Raw genomic sequence first — 22,855 nt, 5'->3', positions numbered from 1 at the left:
GGGACAACTTCAAGCGTACCAACATCAGAATTATGGGGGTGCCAGAAGAAGAGAGAGAACAAGATACTGAAAACCTATTTGAAGAAATAATGACCAAAAACTTCCCCCACCTGGTGAAAGAAATAGACTTACAAGTCCAGGAAGTGCACAGAACCCCAAACAAAAAAAATCCAAAGAGGACCACACCAAGACACATCATAATTAAAATGCCAAGAGCAAAAGACAAAGAGAGAATATTAAAAGCAGCAAGAGAAAAACAGTTAGTTACCTACAAGGGAGCACCCATATGACTGTCATCTGATTTCTCAACAGAAACTATGCAGGCCAGACGGGAGTGGCAAGAAATTTTCAATGTGATGAATAGCAAGAGCCTACAACCAAGATTACTCTACCCAGCAAAGCTATCATTCAGAATTGAAGGGCAGATAAAGAGCTTCACAGATAAGAAAAAGCTAAAGGAGTTCATCACCACCAAACCAGTATTATATGAAATGCTGAAAGGTATTCTTAAAGAAGAGGAAGAAGAAAAAAGTAAAGATAAAAATTATGAACAACAAATACATATCTATCAACAAGTGAACCTAAAAATCAAGTGAATTAAAAACCTGAGGAACAGAATAATCTGGTGAATATAATAGAATCAGGGGCATAGAAAGGGAGTGGACTGATAATTCTCAGGGGGAAAGGGGTATGGGGGGGTTCATGAAGAGACTGGACAAAAATCATACACCTATGGATGAGGACAGTTGGGGGGAGGTAAGGGCAGAGGTTGGGTGGGAACTGGGTGGAGGAGAGCTACAGGGGGGGGGGGGGGGAAGGAGAAACAATTGTAATAATCTGAATAAAGATTTATTAAAATTAAAAAAAATATATATATATAAAATAATAGAAGCTATCTTACACGGCAATCATGAAGATCCAACAGAGTAAGGCACATGACTTTAGTAATGTACCTCACTAACATTAAGTGCTCAGTGAATGATCATACAATACAACAAATAAACAAAAAATGAACCAATAAGCATTACTCAAAAACAACAACAAAAGTCTACTCTGTGCTTTCTAGGTCATTTGTGTTAATCTGTAGTTTTCACATCCAAAGAGAGTTTTGGGTTTTTTGAAGGTCTTAAATAACACAACAGAGGTTTATTTTCTGTGGCAATTAGCAAATAGTACATAATCAACATATAATGAGAGTTGGATATATTCTAGAAAATGAAATGCTTTATTAATGTTTTTAAAAAGTAATTAACATTACCAATAATTAAGATACAAAATCTATCCATTTGACTATGGTTTTTTTCCATGTAAGCTTATGATGTAGTGTTGCTCAGGCAGACTACAAGATTTCCAATTTCTTTTATAAGACCTCTCAGTTTTTTCCTTAATCTGCCATGAGTACAAATTATTGATCTCCTATTAGGTGATGCCTACAACAGATAACACCAAGTGGCTTCTAAAAAGAAATATTTCTAGACATGTTACAAGTCAATAGGTGGGGAATCACAGCTGTGGTTCTGCTCCAGGATGACAATTCAATTGACCACTGTTCCAGGGTCTCCTTTATTCTGGCCTTCTAGGCTAAAGTAGCAACGCTTTGTGACTTGCGCATTTTTGTGCTAGTGGGAAAGGACCAAAAGAGTTGGGAGAAAAACTGCAGATGGCTCTTAAATCTTCTTCTCATACATGGCCATTGAGTGAAACATATATCTACATATCATGTGGCCAAGCACAAGTCAGTGAGGCAGGGACCTATCTTCTTCCCACATGTTACATGATAATGCGCAGGGATCTATAACTACTTTTTACCAGAGGGGGAGTGATGGGACAGTGCTAAATAGGCTTCATAGAGGCTGAGATTCAAAGTGTCACTACTTATCAACATAATCTCAGTGAAATACAAATCAAGTGCGTATTTCCTCAAGAAGGCAGGGAAAATATTTGAAAACATTTTTTGAATGAAGGTAAATAGTGAAAACCTAATCTCTTTCTCCATGTTACTTGAAAGTATATTTGATTGAAGAATAAATTTGTAAATCTGCATGATTTCTTAATGGGAACATATGAAGAGAGCATTAAGCACACATAAAAATGTAGCTACAGGGCACCACCAATTAATTCAATCTTCCTGATAAGATATTTCTTTATAAAGGGAAATGGTTTTAGATAAGAAAATAAAAACCAATAAAATTATAAAGCTATATTAAAAACCAAAGAGGCTAATCTCTCAGGAAGGACAGTGGATTGATATGCTGGGAAGATGAATCAAACAACATCCAAAGCTGAGAACCTACCCTGAGAGTTGACAATCAATGAATCACCCAACACCTAATCAGTCTGTCTCCTTAGTACATCATGATCTAAAGGCAAATCAATAGCAGTCAATCACAATATGATCTTGCTAAAGTGGTGAATAATGAGTGAAGACCAGACATTCAGAAACTTTCTGCAATATTGCTGTGGGCAATAAAATGTAAGGACTCCAAGGAGGTGATCATTGTTAAAAATGCAGGAAATATGGCCAATCTACAAAAGTTAACATGTCTAATATAGAAGGGATCCCTGACCTGAAGGATTGTGCTATGAACGACAGGCCACTTTGGTGACTGGAATATATAGCAGAGATGCCCTCCAAAAAGAAAATCCCAGAGTTTCTCATGTAAGGGATAGAGACACTAGAGAAAAAAGAAAAGTGAGGCAAAGCCACACATGCCCAATTATTACTCCCAATCTTACTAGGCAAGCAATTCTCTTCATCTCCCCATAATGAAATAAACAGAATTGGAGACATATTTAAAGTTACACTATTGACGCTCCCTTCACAGAAAGGAAATAAATCAGGAATGAAGAAGTGTTCCCAAAAAAAATTATATGGCTGTTATTAGTATCTTGCAGTTGAATGTTAACTTGTAAGTTAAATGAAGAATTGCAGGATCTACATTGTTTACTAATGTCAACAGGAGAGCCCCCAAAGAGAAAGTTGAGCATAGCTAAGTAGCAATACTTAATAGAAAAGACACCATGAAAGATCAGAAAGGTCATGTCCCAGTTTGCATTTAAGGACACACATACACACACACACACACACACACACACACACACACACACACACAGCCCTGGAACCAAAATTGGTTGTGTGTGCGAGGTGGGAAAAAAATCTAAATGATGAAGCCCTTCTTACCATCTCCCTTGGGGTGACTGTAGGAGTTCCCTGGAGAAATTGCCAAAACTGAGTGAGTCTCAGAAACTTGTGTCAAAATTAGTTTGGCACAATTGTGAGAGCTAATCCAGGAGCTTCCCAAACTTAAAATCAGGACACAGCACTCTCACATTTCTTTTACACAGATATTTGGAGTGCCTCGCTAGGAAAAGACATATTTTAAAGTTAACATGCAGTTACTCTTGGATTTTAAATGAGCACTTTGAAATTTATATAGGATATTTATTTCAGTAGCTGTTTCCCAGCTGTAAGGATTAATAAAGTCTCCATCAGAACTTCTCTACAATAACAACTAGTATTTATTTATTATAACTGTTAACCTAATGCTGAACTTTTAAATTAATTTCCCAAGGACCTGGATGAATTTATAAAACAAAGAGACAGCACGTTATGAAAAGAAAAAAACAATACCAAGATATCGGTAGCAAGCCACCACAGATCCTAGTAGTGGTTACCTGATCAACCACCTGTGTAACCCTGCAGATTTCCACTTATTTACATACCAGTGTAAGGAATTAAGTAGAAAGGACTCTTGGAGATACTATTCACATATTCTCATTTTACAGAAGCTGCCCCTGGAACTGAAGGGAAAGTGTTTTTCCGAAAGATGCACAGTAAGTCAGTGGCAGAGTTAGGATTAGAATCCAGATAATCTCACTACTAGTTTGGCTCTTTTCCTCTAAATAATCTCTGTGGTTCCTTTTAGTTCTAAAATTCTGTGAATATAATGACTTCCTTTTTAGCACTTTTCATCTCTAAAAGATGGTTAGAGCATATCTTCTTATTCCTCCCAGCACTCCATTTTATAGATGTGGAAGCAGAAGCTCTGAGTGTAGAAATCATTTACTATCTATAAAAAAGTACAACTTGGTCATTCTGAGAACACAGATGTATAGTTCATAACTCTCTGTTTTGCATGTTCCCCCATAATCCTCTTAGAATAATTTACAGAGACAGATAAACTTAAACTAGAGTTTATACTCATGTATATGTATACTCCTATCTGTATGATTCTTGTCAACATAGACTAAATAAAGAGAATCAGGTAGCCTTCTCTGAGAAGTGTGTGCATGGTCCTCTTTAAATTAAAAAAGAAAAAGAAAAAAGAAAGGACTCAAAGAGAGAAAGTTTTATAAATGTTTAGGTTCCCAATGTCTGACCTAGTGCCTGACAAATAAATAGTGAATGCATAGAATACCTTCAGCATAATCCTAGAGAGTACCTTGAATTTGTTATCTGTATTTTATAATTCCTTTTCAAAGCTTGGACAATTCCAATGTGGGTCACCCACATTGTGAAGAACTTTCAAATTGTGCTACTACAATCTCATTTAGGAATTAGATTGAGCTCCACCCCTCCACCTCCAGGAGAGTTTATGATAACAGGCCACTTTCTACCCTGGAGGAGAGCAAAGCTATCCCTAGGCCTTACATATCCCTGTAAGTTCATGAGTTCTGATGAACATACCTCAGTACTTAGAAGTGCCCTTTTCAATAACAATGGCTAAGTACTGGGAAGATCATTTTATCCTGGCTCTTGAGTGTACCACCTGAAGTCTGGGTTAAGAAGTACCGGGGCATCAATATGTGCTATTTCAGAATTCCACATATTACGGGTAGAAGCAGCAGATGCTAGAAATGGCCCCTGCACTCCTCACCTGTGTAAGGTTGCCCTGACTCTTCTAATCTTAGACACAGGCTACAAAGTTTTCACCCGGAGTATAGCTTTGAAGACAGGAGGCTGAATTATCCGGTGTGCCTTCCTGAGTCCCCTGTGGGGTCAAGGTTCCCCTTGCCCCTTTCAGTTCGGCTCTCCTTGTTATCTTTGTAACACTTAGCAAAAGATAACAGATTAAGCCAAGTGCACAGATAATGAAATATAAATTAGTAGACTTTCTAGCCTTTATCCACAGCCCTGTCAGAGTGTATTATCTGATAGATTGAGTTCAGAGCAAGTCAGTTAAATTTCCCCTTATCTGAAACTGAGTGTGAAGTGTGGTAATGTTGCTAAGTGCAGAACAAAAATCTCTCTCTTTTGCATCCCATGACTGCTCCAGGCAACATTCTTGGAAACCTCTGACGAGGAAGGAAGAGAAGACCCTGAGATATATACAGTGTGACAAGCCAGGAGGCTATGCTTCTCGGGTAACCGTCCTGTGAACGGCAGTCGCCTGTGGCTGTGACATTACCACACTTTGCTCAGCTTCAGAAAGGGAAATTTAACTGACGACTGCTATGAACTGAAGCCACAGACGCAACCAGATAATACACCCTGACAACACTGTCAGGCAAAAAAGGCTGTGTTCCCATTGATTTCATCGCATGAGAGACACATTACCCTGAGCTGTGTGTGTTCGAGGGTATATTGTGCACACTGTGGGGATATCAAAGGGAATGCACACTGATTGAGGCAGAAGCAGGCCTCCAGGAAGAGAGTCTCTGAGTGGCCTGCCGGAAACATGCCATGTTGGGCAACGTAGTGAAGGTGATGCTATTGGAGGTAATTGTAATGTGCTTCTCCCTTAATATCAACTTCTAACTGTGGGTTTATTTGAGAGAGGAAACCAGTTCAAATACACCAAGAGCAACATTGAACCTCCCCTTCTTCTTTCTTTTTACAGAAAGGTATCAGATATACCATGTGCAGAGAAAACATGCAGGGAACAGGGAGTGTGAAAACTGACTATTCATCCCCAAGTTGACGAAGTTCTGTACTTGAATTTGTAGATATAAAGATCTGCAGAAGTTTCTTACTGTTTTAGCTATCATGTAGCAGCAGCTTTTAAAAAATAATGTTGGTACATGTCCAACAACATGAATATAAATCAGCATTCATATTTCCATTGACTAATTTGTCAAAATCTAAAAACTTCACATAGTAATGCAAAGACAAAAGAAATTAGAGAGAAGAATTTCTTAATTTATATTTTTTAAAGTGGTAGAGATATCTCATAATATTTTTAAAAATAAGGTGTGTTTTATATTATTTGTGTGTGTCCTGTATGGATCAGAAGGGCAAATAAAGAAATGTGACCGAAAGAAATATATCTTTACTTTTGATAAACTCAAAAAGTTAAATTCTAAAATTATCTTGGGACTCAGGCTCAAAAATTATTTTATTAACACTGGAAGTGTTAAATATTCTCATAGTCCAGTTTTCTATCCATTTTCTTCTATCTTTTAACTTTAAAATCTTCCAAAATATTGTTCTCAGGATCATTTGTCTCTCCCATTACTCTGATCATAATTCTTTCCACTTCTGAAATCTGTCATTTATTGGTATAGTCAGAGTTTTGGACTTCTGTGGCTCACTTTTTTGAAACTATAGTAAATTGACATACAGGTAATAATTAAAATCTAAGTTATGGTCAACCTTATCTTTAATTGGGTTTAGTCCTATCCACCTACAGGCTCTTTCAAACAAAATGATCAATAAAGGAAGTCAATGATTTGCAGTCATCATTGGTTATAAGTAAAGATCCAGAGAAAAAGCACCATAAAACCTGCCCGGGCCTTTCTAAAGGAAGGCCTGAATTGTAATCAGGGAGGGTGGCTTGTTATTCAAAAGCCTGTTTTGATGGCATCAACATTTCTTTGCTTAGAATAATAGGCAACTAATGTGGGGAAGGAGAACAAGTGGTGAAGCCAGAGATTCAGGTGTGCTTAAGTCAGTTCATCACTTGCTCCCCCATTTTTAAAGGACTAGAGGCCCAGCACATGAAATTCGTGCACAGGTATGGTCCCTAGGCCTGGCCTGCGATCAGGGCCATCTTCCCCGGCTGCCCACAGCCAGCCCCACCCCATGCCGCCATCAACCCCAGGTTCCCCGTTTGCCATTGGGCGATTGAAGCCTGCAGGCCGGGGGGAGGGATCAAGAGGTCAGCCGTTCCCACCCACTTGCCGTCCCCACCCCCGCCATGGGTAGCCCTCTGTGTGGGGGGGGACTGGCAGGGTGGGGGCCTTGGCCTGGTGCCACCCACATCCCCCGCCTCCCACCCCCAGTTCCCTATTCACCATCTGGCAATGGGAGCCTGCTGGCCGGGGTAAGGGACCCAAGAGGTGGTCAGTGCGACTCATAGTGACTGGTTGAGCAGTTGTTCTGGTCGTTCTGCTATTAGGGTCAATTTGCATATTACCCTTTTATTATATAGGATGACATCAATACTGGAAAACAAGGTGACCACCCTCTCCTCTAGTCCATTGAGTAGGAAGGAAGGTTTGAGCTCAGATTGTTCCATGGAGCCCCACTCGGGGGCCCTCCAGGCACATTTCCACCATCCATGCACACTTTTACCAAGTTTACTTTTTTATATGAATAATATGTAAATAAGCAAATAAAGTACACTTTGAAGTTTATATTATTATAAAGATTGTTGATTAAATTATTAATATAAAGATTATGTTAATATAAAATTTAATTATTAACATAAAGAATCAAGATTCACATCATGGTGAATTATATCACTTATGACATACCTTTCACCTGACAAGATTTCAGTTTTTTTTATTAGTTGCTATGTTCCATATTAAAGGTGATACATGTGCTTTCTTACCATTGCCTGATACATTCCCTTATGTTTCTTTATTTCTAAAGTTTATTTCCATTTTTTAAAAATTATCTTTATTGTTGAAAATACTCCAGATGTCCCCCTCCTCCCCATTAAACTTCCTTACCCCACTACCTGCCCCTCCCCAGGCCTTCACACACTATTATCTGTGTCCATAAGTTATGCATATCTATATATATAAAAGCCTAATATGCAAATTGTCCCCCATGGGAGTTTGACCAGGAGCTCGATCGCTAACTATGAAATGCGCTGACCACCAAGGGGCGGCGCAGAACAAAAGAAAGCCCCAGCCGGCAGTCGGAAGGCCCCAATGGGCCCTGATCACCAGCCGGGCCAAGGGACCCAAACCGTGAACGAATTTCGTGCACCAGGCCTCTAGTATACATATAAGTTTTTTGGTTAATCTCTTCTCTCATCCTGCCCTCTGAGATTCATCAGTCTGATGCTTGCTTCCATGTGTCTGGATCTATTTTGTTTGTCAATTTATTTTGTTCGTTAGATTCCATATATAAGTGAGATCATGTGATATTTGTCTTTTATTTCACTTAGTATTATACTCTCCAGGTCCCTCCTTACTGTCTCAAAAGGTAAGAGATCCTTCTTTTGTACAGCTGCATAGTATTCCGTTGTGTAAATGCATCACATCTATTTTATCCACTCATCCACTGATGGGCACCTGTGGTGTGTCTCTTGTTAATATTGTATAGCTGGGTCTTCTTTAACACATTCTGTCTTCTCCTTTAAATTTTTAATTACCACTATACTTGACTTATATTGCCACCTTTTATCCTATACTTTCTTATTGCTTCCCCCTGTCTAGTCTTCTCTATGCCAGGGCTGACCAGCAGACCCTGAGCGACGGATGAATGCATTACTCTGACATGTTTGCTGTGAAAGAGAGGGCTAAGGGATGGCCTGGCTAAAAGAACCAGGCAACTTTGATTGCCTGCCTCATTAGCTTTTATTGTAGCGGCAGTCTGAGATAAAGTTTATCTTTTAGATACAATCAGAAGGGTAAGTGATCTTGGGAGGACACATGTGTTTGTAGTGTCCTTTAAGCAAGGACACCCTAAAGATTAAGCATAAGGATGCCAGTAAACACCCGGGGAGTCTGCTCCTGCACAGATTTGTTTGGAAAGGTCAAGGAATAATTAGGGGCACCACCTTCGACACTCCCCTAAGTCGGAATTCCAATAAACAGGACAGGTGGCCTTCCACACACTTCCCTTTCCTCAGAATGTCCTCCTTACAAACTTTCCAACCAAGTCTCATGTGCTCCCCACATCTCTAGAGTTAAATGGACAGATTTTTCTTTTTTTAAAGTGGTATAGAAATTTCCCTCCTATACAATTTATGATGATTACCACTAAATTTGGAGAAAACTCATTAAAATATTATCAACACCTAGATAATATCTGTAACCTTCCTCTTCCCTCATCCCCACGTATGCTGATAACTGTCCATCTCTGTCTCAAACAACTTCCAGGTGTTGGACTTTATTTGCTAGATCTTAGCTTTTATTCTCCAGTTATACTTTTGATTTTTGGATGAGTGTGATGGCATGGGGAAAAGCATACTATGTGTGTATGTGTGGGTGTGTACATAGTTACTTTAGATTAATAAACCATATTCTCCAGTAATCTTTGTTGAAAAGTGTGCAAATGATAAGCTTTCTGATTTTATCAATATCCAAAGTGTATTTTTTACCCTCAAAATGAATGCAATTTTAGCTGGGTATATGATTCTAGTTTTAAAATATTCCTGCAGAACTTTAAAAATATTGCAGCATTTAATTCTAGTATTTTGGGTGTCCATTAATAAATCTGTTGTTAATCTCACCCTTGTTTTTTGTTCCTTTGTAGATTACCTTTTTCTTCTCTAAGAGAGCATTTGTGATTTTCCCTCTAAATTTCTGGAATTAAGTGGAAGACTTTCTTGTTACAAATTCTGCTTAAAGCATTGAGTCAAATGAGTATAACTTTGGAAATAATTTTTAGATTCAACAAGTGTTTACATGTACATATTGTCTGCCCAACACTAAGGGATATAATATTGAGCAAGATACACATCCTAGCCAGGCCCACAGTTTCCTGGAGTGACAGATATTAACCAGTAAAGTTGCAAGTTTGTATATAGTTACACTTTGATAAGGGCTACAAAGGAAAACACAATATGCAATGAGTGTAAAATGCTATAGGCAGGACAGGGTGGGGATCAGGAGATAAGTCAGAGAAAACTTCCCCCCAAAAATAATATATAATGATACACTTGAAACATGAGAAGTTATGGAGGTAGTTAGGTAAGAGGAGGAGAAAGTGAGGAAATATACAGAATTTAATCTTTTCTAATAGTAGTGAAAATGACATAATTGAGACACTGGACAAAATTATGATTCTTAAGTAAAAATAACCATTTACTTAAGCTATCTATAATAATAAAAGTGTAATATGCAAATCAACTGGACAGTCCAGATGACCATGCTATGACACTCACTGGCGCTAGGCCAGCCAAGGTGGGTGGGATGCGATTGGTCGGGGGGGGGGGGGGGGGGCACCATCGCCCCATGGTCACCCCGCAGAGGGAGGCCTAGGCCATCGGCAGGCGCAGCGATCAATTGGGGGGCTCCTCGATAGTCCAAAAGAGGGAGGCCCAGGCCACCCTCTGCAGGGTGATCGATTGGGGGGCTCTGCGGGACTGGGGAACTGGGGGGGGGAGGGGCAGCAGATGCTGGCAGTGCCAGGCCAAGGCGGGTGCAGGCGGGGGACAGGGCCGGGGCTGCAAAAGCCAGGGTTGCGAAGTTGGCAGCCGAGGGAAGGAAGGCCTACCCTTGCAAGAATTTCGTGCATCGGGCCTCTAAATATTTATAATATACTTTATATGCTAAAATTCCACAAATGATGTATACTGAGGCCTTTTCTATACGATGATGCCAACTAGGTTGAAAATGGATGATCTGGAGTTTAAACCAACGGAACTGCTAAATCACAACACAGCACAGTGGACTCGGGATTGTGCTCTATAATACAATTTCTCAAAACTCAAAGGACCTTTCACTAACTGCCTTATGTAAGAGCCTGGGAGACATAATAGTATTCAGGTTCATTTCCCACTTGTAAGGCTATGACTCATTTCTCAACAGAAAAACACTTTAAAAAAAAAAAAAAAAAAAAAAGATTAATGAAGAAAGATCCCAAGCAAGAATCTTACTCTCCAGTCTAAAAATGGGAGACCAGGTTAGATAATTTTGCTAGAACTTCTTTGAATCTGTAAGTCAAACTCTTAGGCCTGGGGAGTTAGGATCCATTCTAAAATGATGTTTACCTGTATTCTTCCTTTCCAGTACTGTGAAGGCACATTCATAGAGGAAAAACTATACAGTGTTGAAACCAGGACAGTGGGGAATATAATGAGGTGACTTTATAGGAGAGCAATTCCAGAATGTCCAAGGCATACCTGTATTCAAATCAAGTTGCATGGTTTAAAAATAACCCAGTGGCAACATAGTACACAGAACAAGGCCAGAGAGTCAATTATTTCCTATACTTCATTTCCCTGTCTTTCTCTATGTGGTAGAATCAAATAGGTCACAAATAGGAGAAGAGGTGAATTTGGCTTTCTGCTCCCTCACAAGGCATAACCAATGGCAAATCCTATAACTGTGGAATAATCTATTTGTTACTATTCAGCTCATATCAGCAACACTTAGTTTTAGAATGTCACATAATTTTCAAATAGTAATTATAATTTGTACCCCACTGAAAAATAATTTTCCCTTTTTATTTTAATAAGGAGAAAAGTAGTAGGAGCAAACCCCTCAATTTGTTCCATCTGTTACATTCAAGTGACTGTTTTTCTTCTTATTTTCCTTTTTTTCCCACAGATCAACAAGATAAATCTAACTGCCTAGCTGCAAAAAAAAAAAGATGAAAGGGGCTCCACTGTGAACTGAAGTTTCAGTTGAGATGCCTTACACTGGCTGATGTTTTGAAATTAGCATGAAACAACACCAGAGGAAACAAAGGGATTCTTCAGTGTTGCACAAAGGACCCTGTGAACTCTCCAAATATCTGAGATCTCATTACTGACAACATTTTTTGCCCTCTAAGTTTTCACGTGGTGACCTTATGGCTGCCACTGGGGCGGATGCAGGTTTCCTCTCCAGTGAAATGGCACAAACACAGAGAAGAACTCAGTCTTTAAGAAAGTAAGCTGTGCACCACCTACATAATTAGGAAAGCTGCTTGGGAGGAAAGCAGTGGACATCTAATGAGCTGGCGAGGATAAGACCACGGCTATGTAGTGGAAGCACTGTTTGAGTTTTCCTTTAGGTAGGCTGAAAAACAAAATGCTAAGCCTGCTGAAGCCCTTCTAGAGTTTGGGGATTAACAGCTCTAAGGAAGCTTATGCCACTGCAGAAAGGGAAGAGAGAGGAGAGTGTTATGCCTCCAGTAGTTATTTCTGATTATTACTCTTCTAACCCTTTCATTTCGAAAGGCAGCATCAATGTCATCAGGAAAGAGTCACAAAAAAATGTTTTAGTGATTTCAATACAGAACACAGCATTTTAGGCAGGCCATGTGACATATTTCGATGAAATTTCAAGGAAGAATTTAAAAACAAATACCTGTTTTTAAGAGTAACCATTTTAAGAGTAATAAGGTCAAAGATTCTAAAGTCATTAGATTTTAGAGCCCTTAAATATGTATACTAGTATATATGAACCCTGTAGTAGCTGTGGGAGTTTAGGTATGCTGTCAAAGATCTCTGACCCTCCAATTTCTCATCTATGTAAAGACAACAATGGTAGGTCCTATTTCAAAGAAATTTTCTGTGAGAATTACCAAGATAATGCATGTAAAACACTGAAAAGAGTATTGTTCCATAATTATGAATGTTAGCTATTTTGGTTGTTATCAAAGATGATGAGGATCTAATGAGTAGCAGTATCAATAGAAGGAATTATGATGACATTTGAGAAATATTTTGGTAGTAAAACTGGGAAAATCTGGAGATTCATTCGATATGTGTGTAACAGAGAAATTAAGAATAATTTCCAGAATTTAACATGGACAGCTGAGCAGATGAAGTATCATCAATTAAAATACAAAATACAAAATACAAAAGAGGATGAAGGTTGAATGAGGAAAATCTTGACGACCTCCAGTTGGGAAATCCTGAAGTCCCCATTGATTATTTTAGGGCAGGTCACCAAAGTTCTTGGTCTTCAAAGATAAAGAGCCCTTGATGACAACAATAATTAATTGGTACCAGAAGCATGTGGAAAATCTGGTGAGTTTTGTGAATTGGAAACAAAGGATTAGAGAGGGCCAAAGACAGAATGATTAATGGTGTCAAATACAGCAAAAAAAGAGGGAGGAAAAAATATTCAGAAAGAGGGAACAGCATACATGAAAGTCTGGAGGACAAAAAGGGTTTTGATGGCTAAAACCAGGGCAAGATAAAGGAAGCAATGTATAATGAGACTAAAGATAAAAGCAGAAAGAACATAATAAAGACCACGTAATATTTTTGACTTTGCTCAAGGGAACAGTAGCCATTGAATAACCTCAAGAAGGGCTGTTTCTAATCAAATTTTGTCATAAGGAAGACTATTTTAAAAACTGTGGATAATAGATACAGAGGAAAAAGCATGGATGCAGAATGACTGTTTAAGAGGCAATTACAGAAATCTACAGGGGGAAATGATGTTAGTCAGGACAAGGTTGTGGCACTGGAGTAACTAAGCAGAGAGACTCAAGACATTTAAAAAGTTAGAAATATAGAGGAAGGGAGGATGAAATCCCAGTTTGGGGTTAGGTCTCTGGGTAGATGCTAATGGACATAGGAAGATAGGTAGATTTGTTGGGAAGATAAATAGTTTTATGTCAGATGTTGAAACTTTTAGTTTTTTAAAAATTAAATTTATTGGGGTGACACTGGTTAATAAAATCATATGGGTTTCAAGTGTACATTCTATAACACATGATCTGTATATTGCATTGTGTGCCCACCACCCAAAAGCAAATCTCTTCCTTCACCTTATATTCAACTCTCTTTACTCATTTCTACTCCCCCAACCCTCTTCCCTCTGGTAACCACCATATTGCTGTCTATATCTATGAATTGTTCTTTGTGTGTATGTGTTTTTATTTGTTCATTTGTTGCTTTCAGTTTTATATCCCACGTAAGAGTGGAATCATAATGTTCTTGACTTTTTCTGTCTTACTTATTTCACTTAGCATGATAGTCTCAAGATCTCTCTATGTTGTCACAAATGGCAGTGTTTTATCTTTTCTTATGGCTGAGTAGTATTCCACTGTAAATATGTACCATATCTTCATCTAATACTTTGGTTGTCTCCATGTCTTTGCACCATGAATAATACTGCAATGGGGGAGGAGGAAAAATGGTGGCAGAATAGACAGATGTGTTCCGAGCCTTGTCCCAGAGCAGAAAGAAAGAACAGCTGAGGGTTGCACGAGGAGTGTTTGTTGGCAAGTTAAGGGTCAGCTAAACTCCAGAAGAAGGTGGGGGACTGCTAGATGGGGTTCCCCTGACCTGGCAGCCCCCACTGTGACTGGGTCCCCTCCCAGAGCTAAGGGCTCCGACGAGGAGTCTATGCCATCTTGAACGGGAAAGTGGAGCTTATCGGAAGCCTGAGAATCCACAACTGCGGCACCCACGGAACAGCTGCGAGCGCCAGAACACCGGTCCCCAGTTGGCGCAAACACACGGATTCAGAGGAGCTCTACACTCACCACGGGAAGGTCAGATTTCGCCTGGGATAAGGTGAGGTCTCTGGTCCCGGTGGGAGAGAGGAACACACGTTTTGCGGGAGCTGGAGGACCAGGGAAGTCTGTGCCTAGAAAAATCCGTGACTGTTGGGGCTGGCATGATCCGTGAATGTTGAAGGGGGTCCTCAGAGCTGCTAACAGAAGGGATCTCTAAAAAGCAACCCATTTTGATCTGATGTGCAGGGACAGCCTAAGAATTTCAAAGGTGTGCCGGATGCTTAGACTTGCGCACAACCCCGGAGTTCGCACACTTGGGCTTTTTCCTCTTCAAATCCTTGCTTCTGATTACTAAACCCAATACATAGGATCACCCAGTTGGGGACACCCTGGGAAACTGCAGGGGAAAGTGTTTTTCTGGAACCTGGGGATCGGAGCGGGGAGTGACCATCAGAGAGCCAGCTCTGAGGCAGCCCACTCCCACAAACCGGTAGTGAGTGCCACAGGGAAAGAAGGCTCTAACACTGCCTAGAGAGGCCATAGATAGACCCGGAAGTCAATCCAGAAACACTGCCACCCAGGGGCTGAATCACAAATTGACTCTTGTGTAATCAAAAATAAAGGAATATGAAAAATTAAGACACACTGCCTGCTTAAAATCAGGACTGGCTTACAACACTGAAGAGCAGTGGGACGCAGGGAACTGCAATACTGTCCTGACTGAGAAACAGGCATGCCAAACAGAACAACAGAGGAAGTGAATGACCTTCACTACTCCACATTTTATTTTTATTTTTTTTTATTTTCATTTTTTGCATTTTTTACTCGAGAAACTTTTTTCTTTTTTCCTCACTTGATTTTAACTTTTTAATTATTACATTTTTATTTTCAATCCGTATTATTACTACTGCTATTTTATCTTTTTTTTTTTTAAGTGTCATTTTATTTTCTCTTCATTTTGTTTTGGGATTAATGTTCTACATTCTATTTTTATCTTTCCTTTAGCATCATTTTACTTTATCTCAACTCTATCTTTATGCCATCACTCTCTTCCTCACTTTTCCCTTTTCAGTGTCCTGTTTATCTTACCCCTTTCCTGCTTTAGATTTTCCCTATTCTTTCTGTTTACCCCCTGTTAAAATTTCAGCCTACTTATATATCTAATCTCCAATCCCCTACTCCAAGTCCATACACACCTCTCTCTTCGCTGCCTTAACTATCCAAAAAATTGTTTTTCTCTCTGTCCTTTTGTTGTTGTTCGCTTGAATGTAGATTATATCGAATTTTTATGCTTTTTTGTGAGATTGTTTTGCTTATTCTTCTTTTGTTTATTTTTTTGTTTGTTTAGTGCTTCTGTTTTCCCTTGCCTCACTCAATATTAGTTGGTGTTGTAGTTTGTATTAATCCCCAGGTACTTGTTGCTGGCATTTGCTGGAATAAGTGATTGTTCTATAGGAGTTTTATCCCCAATATATATAGTCTGTTTCCCTTTCTCTCTTAGTCTCTTTCTTGTCTCTCTTACTTTTTTTTTCTTCTTTTTTTCCCTTTTCCCAATTTCATTTTGACACTCCTTTTTTTTTCTTCTTCTTTCTTTCTTTTTTCTCTTCTTCTTTCTCTCCTATCCCCTAATTTGCCTTTCTCTGGTGGTCACCTTTATTGGAGGTTATTAATATCGTGAATACATTTCTGTTCAGTGCCTTGTGTGTTGTACCTGGTAGTGCTGTATTTTGTGCCTTTAAATCAACCCAGGAGAGAGAGAACTACATAACCAGACACCCAGAGAAGAGAGACCATGGGGAGACAAAGACACAGCCCACATATGAAAGAAAAGCAGGCATCACAGGAAAGGAAGTAAACGAAATGGAGGCAAGCAACCTTCCAGAAAAAGAATTCAGAGAAATGGTCATAAGGTGGCTGAAAAGAATGGAAGACAAATTCGACAATATGAGCAAGAACCAAGAGGAAATGAAGAAGAACCAAGAAGAAATGAAAAATGACATCGCTGCTGTAAAGAACTCAATAGAAAGCATCAAGAGTAGACTAGAAGAAGCAGAGGACCGCATCAGTGAGCTAGAAGACAAGATGGGGAAAAATACCCAAGTAGAGCAACTTCTAGAAAAAAAAATAAGAAGGCAGGAGGAGAGCCTAAGGGAACTTTGGGACAACACGAAACAAAACAACATCCGCATAATAGGGGTTCCAGAAGGAAAGGAAGCTGAGCAAGGAATAGAAAACCTCTTTGAAGAAATAATGACAGAAAATTTCCCTGATATAGAGAAGAAAAAACCCACACAAATCCAAGAAGCTCACAGAGTCCCAAGCAAAATGAACCCCAAAAGACCGATGCCAAGGCACATTATAATTAAATTGGCAAACACCAACGACAAAGTAAGAATCTTAAAAGCGGCAAGAGAGAGACAGAAAGTTACATACAAAGGAACCCCCATCAGACTAGCAACTGATTTCTCAACAGAAACTCATCAGGCCAGAAGGGAATGGAATGAAATATACAAAGTCATGCAAAGGAAGGGTCTGAATCCAAGAATACTGTACCCAGCAAGGCTATCAATCAAAATTGAAGGTGAAATCAAGAGCTTCACAGACAAAAAAGGACTAAGGGAATTTATTACCACCAAACCAGCAATGCAAGAAATGCTAAAGGATCTGCTGTAAAAAAAAAAAAGAAATGGGAAGCGAAGAAGGAACACAGGTGTAAAGAATAGGAATGGCAACAAATAAGTACCTATCAATAATAACTAAATTTAAATGGATTAAATGCCCCAATCAAAAGACATAGGGTAATGGTTTGGATAAGAAAACATGACCCATATATCTGCTGTCTACAAGAAACCCACCTCAGAAAAAAAGACGCACACAGACTGAGGGTGAAGGGATGGAAAAAGGTTTTCCAGGCAAATGGAACTGAAAAAAAAGCTGGGGTAGCAATACTTATATCTGACAAATTAGATCTCAAAGTGAAGGACATAACAAGAGATAAGGAAGGCCACTTCATAATACTAAAGGGAGCAATCCAACAAGAAGAAATAACTCTGGTAAACATATATGCACCCAATACAGGAGCACCCAAATACATAAAAAAAGTCCTGGAGGATATCAAGGGAGAGATTGACAGCAATACAATCATAGTAGGAGACTTTAATACCCCACTATCACCATTGGACAAATCCTCTAAACAAAAAATCAGCAAAGAAACATCAATCCTAAATGACTCACTAACCAGATGGAATTAATTGACATCTTCAGAACATTTCACCCCAAAGCCACAGAATATACATTCTTCTCAAGTGCACATGGGTCATTTTCAAAGATAGACCATATGTTGGGACATAGGCAAAGTCTCTTCAAATTCAAGAAGATAGAAATCATATCAAGCATCTTCTCAGACCACAGTGGCATAAAACTGGAAATCAACTACAATAAAAACAACCCAAAGAAATCAAACACATGGAGACTAAACAGCATGCTATTAAACCATGACTGGGTTACCAGAGAGATCAAGGAAAAAATAAAAAACATCATGGCAACAAATGACAATGAAAACACTACAATCCAAAATCTATGGGACACAGCGAAAGCAGTCTTGAGAGGGAAGTTCATAGCTCTACAAGCCTACTTCAAAAAACAAGAAACAATGGTAATAAATTACCTAACCCTACAACTCAAAGAGTTAGAAAAAGAGCAACAAGAAAAGCCCAGTGTAAGCAGAAGGAAGGAAATAATAAAGATCAGAGCACAGATAAACGACATAGAGACCAAAGAAACAATACAAAAGATCAACAAAACCAAGAGCTGGTTCTTTGAAAGGATAAACAAGATTGATGAACCTCTAGCCAGGCTCATCAAGAAGCAAAGAGAGAGGACCCAAATAAACAAGATCAGAAATGAAAGAGGTGAAATAACAAAAGATCCCGCCAAAATACAAAGGATTGTTAAAAAATACTACGAACAACTCTATTCCAACAAACTGGACAACCTGGAGGAAATGGACAGATTCCTAGAAAAATATAACCTTCCAAAACTCAATCAAGAAGAATCTAAACAGCTCAACATGCCAGTAACTATGGAAGAAATTGAAGCAGTCATCAAAGTGCTTCCGGCAAACAAAAGTCCGGGGCCAGACGGCTTCACGGGAGAGTTTTACCAAACATTCAAGGAAGAACTGAAACCTATCCTCCTCAGACTATTCCAAAAAATTCAAGAGGAAGGAACACTTCCAAGCTCTTTCTATGAAGCCAGCATCACCCTAATTCCAAAACCAGATAAAGACAACACAATGAAGGAGAATTAGAGGCCAATATCCCTCATGAATGTAGATGCCAAAATCCTCAACAAAATTCTAGCAAATAGGATCCAGCAGTACATCAGAAAGATCATACACCATGACCAAGTAGGGTTTATCCCCGGAATGCAAGGATGGTACAATATCCGAAAATCAATAAATGTGATACATCACATAAACAAATTGAAAGATAAAAATCACATAGTCATATCAATTGATGCAGAAAAAGCATTTGACAAAATCCAACACCCTTTCTTGATAAAAACTCTCAACAAGGTGGGAATAGAGGGATCATACCTCAACATAATAAAAGCTATATATGATAAACCCACAGCTAACATCATACTCAATGGGCAAAAACTAAAACCATTTCCCCTAAGAACAGGAACAAAACAGGGATGCCCACTCTCACCACTCTGTTTGACATAGTACTGGAAGTATTAGCCACTGCAATTAGACAAGAAGAAGAAATAAAAGGCATCCAAATTGGAAAAGAAGAAGTAAAGCTGTCCTTATTTGCAGATGACATGATATTGTACATAAAAAACCCGAAAGACTCCATCAAAAAACTAACACACTTAATAAATGAATTTGGCAATGTAGCAGGATACAAAATTAACGCCAAGAAATCTATGGCATTTCTATACACCAACAGTGAACTTACAGAAAGAGAGACTAAAAAAGCAATCCCATTCTCCATTGCACCAAAAAAATTAAGATACTTAGGAATAAACCTAACCTAGGAGGTAAAAGACCTATATGCGGAAAACTACAGGACACTGAAAAAAGAGATAGAGGAAGATGTAAACAGATGGAAGAACATACCATGTTCATGGATTGGTAGAATCAACATCATCAAAATGTCCATACTACCCAAAGCAATCTATAGATTCAATGCACTCCCCATTAAAATACCAACAGCATATTTCACAGACCTAGAAAGAACTCTCCAAAAATTCATCTGGAATAAAAAAAAGACCCCGAATAGCCACAGCAATCCTGAGAAAGAAGAATAAAGTAGGAGGGATCTCAATACCAGATTTCAAGCTGTATTACAAAGCCACTGTCCTCAAAACAGCCTGGTACTGGCACAAGAACAGACATATAGATCAATGGAATAGAATAGAGAATCCAGATATCGACCCAAACCAATATGCGCAATTAATATTTGACAAAGGAGGCATGAGCATACAATGGAGTCAAGACAGTCTCTTCAATAAATGGTGTTGGGAAAATTGGACAGATACATGCAAAAAAATGAAACTAGATCACCAACTTACACCATACACAAAAATAAACTCAAAATGGATACAGGACTTAAATATAAGACGGGAAACCATAAAAATACTAGAGGAATCCACAGGCAGCAAAATCTCAGACATATGCCAAGAGAACTTTTTCAGTGATACTGCCCCTAGGGCAATGGAAGCCAAAGAGAAAATAAACAAATGGGACTACATCAAAATAAAAAGCTTTTGCACAGCAAAAGAAACCATCAACAAAACAACAAGAAACCCCACTGTATGGGAGAACATATTTGCAAATGGTATCACTGATAAAGGTTTAATTTCCAACATCTACAGGCAGCTTATACAACTTAATAAAAGGAAGATAAAGGATCCAATAAAAAAATGGGCAACGGACCTAAATAGAATCTTTTCGAAAGAAGACAGAAGGAAGGCCAAGAGATACATGAAAACATGCTCAAAGTCACTTATTATCCGAGAGATGCAAATCAAAACGACAATGCGATACCATCTCACACCTGTCAGAATGGCTATCATCAACAAATCAACAAACGACAAGTGTTGGCGAGGATGCGGAGAAAAAGGAACCCTCGTGCACTGCTGGTGGGAATGCAGACTGGTGCAGCCACTGTGGAGAACAGTATGGAGTTTCCTCAAAAAACTGAAAATGGAACTCCCATTTGACCCAGTAATCCCACTCCTAGGAATATATCCTAAGAAACCAGAAACACCAATCAGAAAGGATATATGCACCCCTATGTTCATAGCAGCACAATTTACAATAGCTAAGATTTGGAAACAGCCTAGGTGCCCATCAGCAGATGAGTGGATCAGAAAACTATGGTACATCTACACAATGGAATACTATGCTGCCATAAAAAAAGAAGGAATTACTACCATTTGTAGACACCTGGATGGAATTAGAGAACATTATGCTAAGTGAAATAAGCCAGTCAATGAAAGAAAAATACCACATGATCTCACTCATTTAGGGATAACGAAAAACATTATAAACTGATGAACCAAAAGATAGTTACAGAGGCAGTAAAGCATCAAACAGAGTGTCTAATTACAGCGGTAAGGTTAGGGAGAGGTGGGGGAAATAAGAGATCAACTGAAGGACTTGTATGCATGCATATAAGAGTAACCAACGGATGCAAAACATTGGGGGGTGAGGGCAGGTATGGGAGTGGGGTGGGGGGGGCAATGGTAAGATATGTACACATATAATACCTTAATAAAAATTTGAAAAAAAAATAAATAAATGGTGTTGGGAAAATTGGACAGATACATGCAAAAAAATGAAACTAGATCACCAACTTACACCATACACAAAAATAAACTCAAAATGGGTACAGGACTTAAATATAAGACGGGAAACCATAAAAATACTGGAGGAATCCACAGGCAGCAAAATCTCAGACATATGCCAAGAGAATTTTTTCACTGATACTGCCCCTAGGGCAACGGAAGCCAAAGAGAAAATAAACAAATGGGACTACATCAAAATAAAAAGCTTTTGCACAGCAAAGGAAACCATCAACAAAACAACACGAAACCCCACTGTATGGGAGAACATATTTGCAAATGGTATCACTGATAAAGGTTTAATTTCCAACATCTACAGGCAGCTTATACAACTTAATAAAAGGAAGATAAAGGATCCAATAAAAAAATGGGCAACGGACCTAAATAGAATCTTTTTGAAAGAAGACAGAAGGAAGGCCAAGAGACACATGAAAACATGCTCAAAGTCACTAATTATCCGAGAGATGCAAATCAAAACGACAATGCGATACCATCTCACACCTGTCAGAATGGCTATCATCAACAAATCAACAAACGACAAGTGTTGGCGAGGATGCGGAGAAAAAGGAACCCTCGTGCACTGCTGGTGGGAATGCAGACTGGTGCAGCCACTGTGGAGAACAGTATGGAGTTTCCTCAAAAAACTGAATATGGAAATCCCATTTGACCCAGTAATCCCACTCCTAGGAATATATCCTAAGAAACCAGAAACACCAATCAGAAAGGATATATGCACCCCTATGTTCATAGCAGCACAATTTACAATAGCTAAGATTTGGAAACAGCCTAGGTGCCCGTCAGCAGATGAGTGGATCAGAAAACTATGGTACATCTACACAATGGAATACTATGCTGCCATAAAAAAGAAGGAATTACTACCATTTGTAGGCACCTGGATGGAATTAGAGAAAATTATGCTAAGTGAAATAAGCCAGTCAATGAAAGAAAAATACCACATGATCTCACTCATTTGGGGATAATGTAAAACATTATAAACTGATGAACAAAAAGATAGATACAGAGGCAGTAAAGCATCAAACAGACTGTCAAATTACAGCGGGAAGGTTAGGGAGAGGTGAGGGAAATAAGAGATCAACTGAAGGACTTATATGCATGCATATAAGAGTAACCAATGGATACAAAACATTGGGGGGTGAGGGCATGTATGGGAGTGGGGTGGGGGGGGGGCAATGGTAAGATATGTACACATATAATACCTTAATAAAAAAATTAAAAAAAAAACAATTGATATAAAGAATTTTAAAGTATATAAAAAAAATACTGCAATGAACATAAGGATGAACACATCTTTGTGAATAAATGTTTTCAAAATTTTAGGGTAGATGCCCAGAAGAAGAATTGCTGGGTCATATGGTAACTCTATTCTTCCTTTTTCGAGGAGCCTCCATACTGTTCTTCATAGTGGCTGTACCAGTTGACATTCCCACCAGCATGAGTAGAGTTTCCTTTTTCTCCACAACC

This window comes from Plecotus auritus, assembly GCF_963455305.1.
Source record: "Plecotus auritus genome assembly, chromosome: 4".
Lineage (NCBI taxonomy): Eukaryota > Metazoa > Chordata > Mammalia > Chiroptera > Vespertilionidae > Plecotus > Plecotus auritus.
This window is presented reverse-complemented; position numbering follows the sequence as displayed.